The sequence below is a fragment of the Tyto alba genome, unplaced genomic scaffold, assembly GCF_018691265.1.
Source record: "Tyto alba isolate M040663 unplaced genomic scaffold, T.alba_DEE_v4.0 Super-Scaffold_20, whole genome shotgun sequence".
NCBI lineage: Eukaryota > Metazoa > Chordata > Aves > Strigiformes > Tytonidae > Tyto > Tyto alba.
In genome coordinates, this window is record NW_024881283.1 from 8,698,890 (window position 1) to 8,705,774 (window position 6,885).

Genomic DNA, 6,885 nt, shown 5'->3' on the forward strand with positions numbered 1-6,885 from the left:
GCCAGGGCTACGTGCTTCCCTGCCAGGCATCTTCCCAGTATCTCCAGCACATGTGGCCCCGGCAAGGCAGCTGCCCCGGTCGGGGAGAGCAGTTCTCTGTGCTGCACCGTGCCTTAGTGCTCCGTTTGCTGTTGCTTATTATCTTGCTCCCAGGCAGCCACGAGTCCCTGGCTTGGGGCATTAATTCAGCACAAGCCAGAGGCTTATCCAAACGGGGAATCTTCCTTGATGATTTTTAAACAAAACTTGATAAATCCTTCGTAAAAGAAAAAGGGCTTTCATCTCCAAAGGGCCCATCTTGGAGCTGATGAGTGATAAATGCTCTGGCGCTGCACATCTTCATTTGCTGCACGTTTTCTCCCTGGGAGCCCGGGCTGAACACATTTACTTTTCTTCTCGCTGTATTTTTTCCTGCTACTGGAGCTCAGTGGAGAGATCCCAGCCTGGGGACCGGCCGCAGGATGCTGTTCCCCCAAGGCCGTGCTGCTGGTTTTGGTGTCCCTCGGGAGCCAGGATTTGGTGTCTGGGCTGTGCTGGGGCTGGCAGGGTCTTGGGGATCCATGGGTGGCCCCAGTGCCCGGGGATGTGCTGATAAGCAGGAGGGACCTTCCCTCCACCTGCACCCGGCGACACCCTTTAGTTGTCCCTTCCCAGGAGTGTCCCCGTGGCTCTGCCTCATGGCAAGCGGGGACATTGCCCGTGTCCCTGCCAGCTGCCCTTCTCGCCCAGCCTCACCCCCCCAGCCCCCTCCACCTCTGCTTGCTCCTAGGGATACTCTGGGGTGCCGGATTCGAGGCAGCTGGGACGGGATGGTGGTGCTGAGCACGGTGACAGGCACCAGCCCGGATTTTTCTTGGCTGCCATGGTGGCCAGGGGGCTCAGACTCTCCCTCATTGCTCCGCAATCGCTTTCCCCTGACACTCTGCTCCTGCCCAAAGCTCTGAGTGGAGTCTCCAACCAGCGCTTGGAGCCACATCTCTAGCCTCTCCATCTCCTTTTGTTCCCAGCCCTTGCTCCCTTCCTCCCCTCCTTCCTCTTCCTCTCCTCCCTCCAAGTCCCCCGGCTCCTTTGACGCTCAGGTGGGGCTTTGATCTGCTCCGGAAAGCCCCTTCCTCCTGCTGAACCAACTGCAACGCCTTGGTGGAGACTTATTAAAATAGATGAAGAGCTCCCTTTGATCGCCGCAGTGCTCCGAAGACCTTTCCTCACTGCGAGGCTTCAAGCGAAGCCGTCTGCCTTTCATCCCAGCGCCGGCGAGGAGCTCACCAGGCTGGAGACCAGGAGCTGCCGGGGTTGCCGCTCGCCTTCCAGGGAAAGTCGGGGGGATCCCGGCCCTTGGTGAGCCCAGCGTGGCTGGACCAGGGCTGCGGTGCATCCCTAGCAGCTCGGCACCTGCTGCAGAGGGATATCGGGGCACCCGGCAAGGACACAGGCACATGGAGATGCGGCGGGGAGGAGCGTTGCTGAAACGCTGGGGAGAAAAGAAAGGAAACGAGAAGGTGAAGATAAAAACAATCCTGAGGAAAAAAAGAGAAAGGGTTAGAAAGCAAAAGGGAAGGCAGCAAGGGTAGCTGCCCCCCTGGGCAAAGCAGGAGCTTGTTAGACCTTTATAACAATGTGTCTGAATTTGATAAAATGTGAATAATTAATCCTGTCTCCTGCCATGGATTGGGCTCTCTGTGCACTTGCTGCACGGTGTGTTTCTGCAGGCACCGAGCTGCTGCTGGGCTGAGAAATGGGGGGGCCCCCACCCCACCGGGGACGTGGGGCTGTGGGTTGGAAGGATGCAGTGTGTGGGGGGGATGTTCTGGGGGGGTTCCCCCAAGGGAATTGGCCCCCCTTGGGAGCCTGCCTTCTCCCCTGCGTGGAAGGGGGATGCGAAGGTGACAGCCAGGGTGACCACGGGGGACACTGGGGGCCAGACACGGCTCCTGCCCTTTCCCATCCTGGCTCATCCAGCTCCATCCCCACAAGAGCCAGCGTCGTCTGCGGGGAGCCGGCACGCCAGCGCTCCCCGGGGCAAATATTTGCTAAAATCTGCTAAAATGAGGCAAATCCTTCTAATTACCGCTAATTAACTGCCAGAGGAGCAGCCGCTGCCCTGCGTGCCACGGCCCTGCCATGGGCACAGACATGCCCAGAGCAAGCACGGTGGCTGCTGGGGACTTTCCCCCAAAACCTGGTGCTCTGCACATTGCAGTTACCCTCCCGGGTGAATGGCAGTGCTGAGGACCGCTCCACGACGCCAAGGATCCAACCCTCCTGCTGCTGCAGATCACACCGTGCCACATGAAATCCCCATCCCGTGCCAGCCACCCCCGTGAGCCACATCACCTCCCCGTCCCACCACAGCCCCCCATGGCAGGGACTGCGCCGAGCCCTTAATAAGACGTGATTCACACACTGTGCTTAATTAGCAATTCAGTTAACGGTTTGTAATTCAGGCACGACCCTGATTGCATCCGAATGCTACTTTATTTCTTCTCTGCTGCTTGCATTCTGAGCACTAATTATGCCTCTTTGGATGCTAATTGCTTCCCAGCCCTCTGCTGCTGTCTTTCCCGAGCAACATTTATTTTTCATGCGTCCATGTGTTTAAACTAAGAAAAGCCTGGGGGGGGGGGGGGGGTGGAAAGAGGTGGGAGCTGCCTCAGTCCAAGGCTTTGCCAAGATCAAACATCCCGGGAAGGTGAGCTGGGATGTGCAAGTGCTGCCGCTGCCTTTGCCGCGTCTCCAGTGGGAAAGAGGGAGCGTGGGAAGGAGCCAGGCTGCCTCCTCCCTCCTCTTCCTCCTCCTCCAGCCCTGGCTCTACCCTGCATTAATCCCCTCTATGCTCCTCAGGCTCACCTCCCTTCCCAGTGGGGTGGCTGGGCTGGGGGTCCCGGGGCAGGCAGAGATGCTGCTTTGCCACCAAAGCTGGTTGCTCCCCGCAGGCTGCTGGCCCCATCGGGGCTTCCCAGCACGGCTGGAATCCCCCGTGCAAAGCAGCCGGGCAGGGTTAGGGGTGAACACGGGCACGGAGGGACCAGTTCTGGGTCTGGGACAGGCAGGAGGGGCCTGCGGGGGGTGCAGGGATGAACGGGGCTCGTCCCTGCAGTGTGGGGACGGGGCTGGGTTGCAGGCAGATGGCAGGACGGCGTCCCCATCGCATGGCGACAGATTGGGGATGCAGTTACAGCGGTGAGCCAAGGCAGCAGCTGGGACGCCTGATTTTTGGCTCCTGCGCTCGGAGAGCAACAGGGAGGGAGCAGAGGGGACAGTGCAGGGACCTCCACAGCCCGCCAGGGTGACTGTCCCCAGGGTCCCATCGGACTCATCCCTCCTGTCTCTGCACTTCAGTGCCCAGCCCGTTAGAGGGGATGGGAAATTAATGAGCCACCTGAGCGTATGTAAGAGCCTCCCCTGCTTTGTGCTGGCTGGGAGTGGTCCCCAGCCACTCAGCCCCCAGCTGAGTCCCTTCGCTTCCCAGTTCCCATCCCAGTTCCCTGGCTCCCAGGGGCCCACACAGCTCCCTACTCCGGGCTGCTTCGAGGGGGTGCTGCAGACAGGGCTTAAATATTCCCCAAATTCCACCTCCTCCCCAAGGGATCCTGCAGCAGCCGGGTCCCAGCACGGGACCAGCAGCCTCAGGCTCTGGGGAGCAAGAAGTTGCAGACCCAGTTGCCCCCAGACCCTCAGCTCTGCTGCTGCAGGGCTTCCCAGCAAACCACCTGGGTGGGAGCTGAGCCCTCTAAATTCATTGCATATGTGCTGGTCAAGGATTTGAAGCCAGCTAACTGGGGAGCAAAGCTGTGGTGGGTGCGCAGCTCTGCTTTGCCAAGCGGCTGGGGAGCTGGTTCTGGAGAAGGATCCCCCCGAAAGGGGCACAGACCCCCAGAGCTGGCAGAGACCGAGGGGTCCCAGCGCACAGCTCATGCAGGAGCCCACCTGCACCAGGGCAGCCCTGCTGGGATTAATTGGGTGGGTAATTGGTTCTCGTTGCCCCAGTCACAGACACACCTGAGCACACCGGTTAGGGCCGGGGCACTGGGCAGCCGACCCAGGGCCCGGTGCTGTCTGGGGAGCAGCAGGACCGGTGACATCCATGGCCAGGAGGGGTGAGTCCAAACTGCTCTGTGGCTCCGTGCCTCAGTTTCGCTGATGTGTACCCGAATATTTGGGCTCCCCAAAGCCAGGGGGAATCTCCCGTTAGCAGCAGAAAGAGCAACTTCGCTGAGAACAGAATTACAGTGCCCACACGGTGCCAGGCAGAGTGAGAGCATCCCGGCAGGCAGGATCCCCTTGAGTGAGGGGCTGCAGCCTGTGCTGGGGGTGCAGGATGAGTCCCCCCTCTCCGCCGGCTCGGCCAGCCGGCAGCCAGGCCTTCTCCAGCCCCCCGATGCAGCCCTCACCCACGAGTTGCAGGTGTTACTTTGCTTCAGCGTGGGTGCAGCGTGGCCGCCCCGAGCGCGGTGTTTGGTGTTCACCAGCCCTGCCCACAGCCAGCTTTGGGCACGGCGGGTGCCGCTGCTGGGGTGACCTGCACCGAGGAGGAGACGTGAGCCTCCTGCTTTCCTCTCTTTATTGATTTTTTTTATGCCCATCTTGTTATGGTGGACAGAACCAGCTTGCAGATTTGGGTTTTTATCTCTCTGGGTGTTTTTTCTTGCCTCCTCTTTGCATCAGTGCTCAGCACTCAGCTGTCGGGGTCACCAACAAACACAACTCTTCTATCTTTGCTGTGGTCCTGGGGCACGGGTGGGCACCCACCGGTCCCCAAGGGCTTGGTGACACCAGGGGAGCTGAGGTTGGAGCAGAGGCTGGGGCGCAGCCAGGACAGTCGTTTTGGGGACCCCACTGGGCCCAGGCTGGTGGCAGATGTCATGAGCGTGGGGTAGGGGCACACACAGCACACGTGTGTTGCATGTACACCAGCACCCGTGGGACCCAGTCCCGCCTGTGGGGCCCACGGGTGCTGGTGAGGACCCATGGGCGCTGCAGGGAGCTCTGCTGCGGGCGGAGGAGCCAGGGAGCTCAGAGGCAGCTTTTATTACCCTCAGTAATGACTGCAACGCTAACGGGTGTTTAATTAGCTCAGCCACTCTCGTTAATGGTATTGCGGGGCCATGAGCTGTGGTTAAGCCGGTGAGCGAGGTGTCGGCGAAGGGCCAGACCCCAGCAGCTGCCAGTCCCTCCACAGTCCCGCTTCTGTGCCTCAGTTTCCCCAGCGCCGAGCAGAGCACAGGGGGAGGGGGGGGCACCTTGGGGCTGCGGGGCTGGCTGGTGCTGGGGGTGGGGGAATGGGCTGTTCCAGAGTTGTGCTGGGGTGGCTGAGGGCACCTGGTGTGTGGGATGGTTGTAGGGTCTGGCCAAAGTCACACCATCACACTGCGAGGGGGGGCCCCTGGCATTCACCCCCTCGCTCCTGCCAGCCCCTGGGTGCCCCCAGAACCCCACGGATGAGGCCTGAAAGGAGACATCTGTGTTTTCACGCCTCTCCCAGCACTGCTCGCCCCCGCGGTGGCACGGGAGGGTGAGGGTCACCAACGCCGGTGCCGGAGGAGCCGCTTGCCACGGGCCATTCCCATTAGTATTAGCATTTTGCCTCGTGTTTCATGAATAGTTAACGGCGAGGGAACCTGCAGAAGGGTCCTGCAGCAGCACAGAAACATAAATATTCATCTGCTCGGGGAGATGCGGGCAGAAAGTGGCTGAGTGGCAGCTGTCAATCTCCCAGCCTGGGCAGGGGAGCCGGCACCCTGGGGCATCCCTGCCGGGAAGGATGCACCCTGCGTGGGGGCCGGGGTCTGGGGGCTCCTGCTGAGCCCCGCCAGCACCGTGATGTGCCAGACCAATGGCCGTGGGGCGCAGGAGGTGGGCACCGATCCACAGGCGCCGGGATTTGGGGCTGGGAGTTGGGATTTGGGCCGGTTCGGAGCCCGGCACCCGGCTTTGAGTGCAGAGGGAGGGATCGCCGGCCGGCGCGCCGAGGCTGGACGCGGCTGCGTGTGGCTGGTGGAGGGTTAAATCGCTGCTGGGATGGGAGATGCCGCCTCTTGATTAGTGTCTGCATTGCGGGACATTAATGCAAAGTGTTATTAAGCAGTTGTTTCCCTGCGCTGCCCTGCCCGGGCTGGCTCAGTGGGCCCGACGGTGGCGATGCCCGCCGGGATGCCGGGTGCTCACCGACGGGGTCGTGCCTGCCAGCAAAACTCTCACCCGGCCTCTCCAGGGCTGGATTTGGGCTCATCCTGCCGCGGTTTGGTTCTGGGCTGCAGAAGAGACCCGCGGGCGCTGGCGGCTGGGCCGTGCGTGCACCTGCGAGCCTCGCACTCGGGGATATATTGACGCAACTGTGTGTGTTTATTTAAAATATTTGGCAGTCGGTGAGGGAGCAGAAGAATGTAAAATCTTATTTGCATTGGATTCCTGCTGGATGGCCCCGCCACCCCGGCAGCGACTCGCCAATTAAATATCCATCAGTAACAAGGAAAACAAACTCACGGATCCCTAACACTCCACATTAAAAGTTAATAATACAGCCAGCACCTGCAGCAAGAGAGGCAAATTAAGAGCAGCACTTGGAGTAACACAGTAAACGGAGGAGGGAGCAATTAACAACCATAAAAAGATGAAGAGAAACAATTAGGAGAAGGGGGGAGCACAGGCACATGTACACGAGCGCGGTGGCAGTCGCTGGGCTGCCGGCAGAGCCGGAGCCCCCAGAGCTGCCGCGGCAGATGCCTCGGTTTGCCGCTGCCATTCTCCCTGGGCCCGGAGTTGCTGCTTTACTTTGCTGGGTCCCCGTTTGCAGCCCCCAGAGCGGAGCCCTGTGGGGTTTGGGGGGTAAATCCTGCCCTGTCGGCTGCAAGGGCGTCCGGTCCCCGGCTGGGGTAACCCCACGGA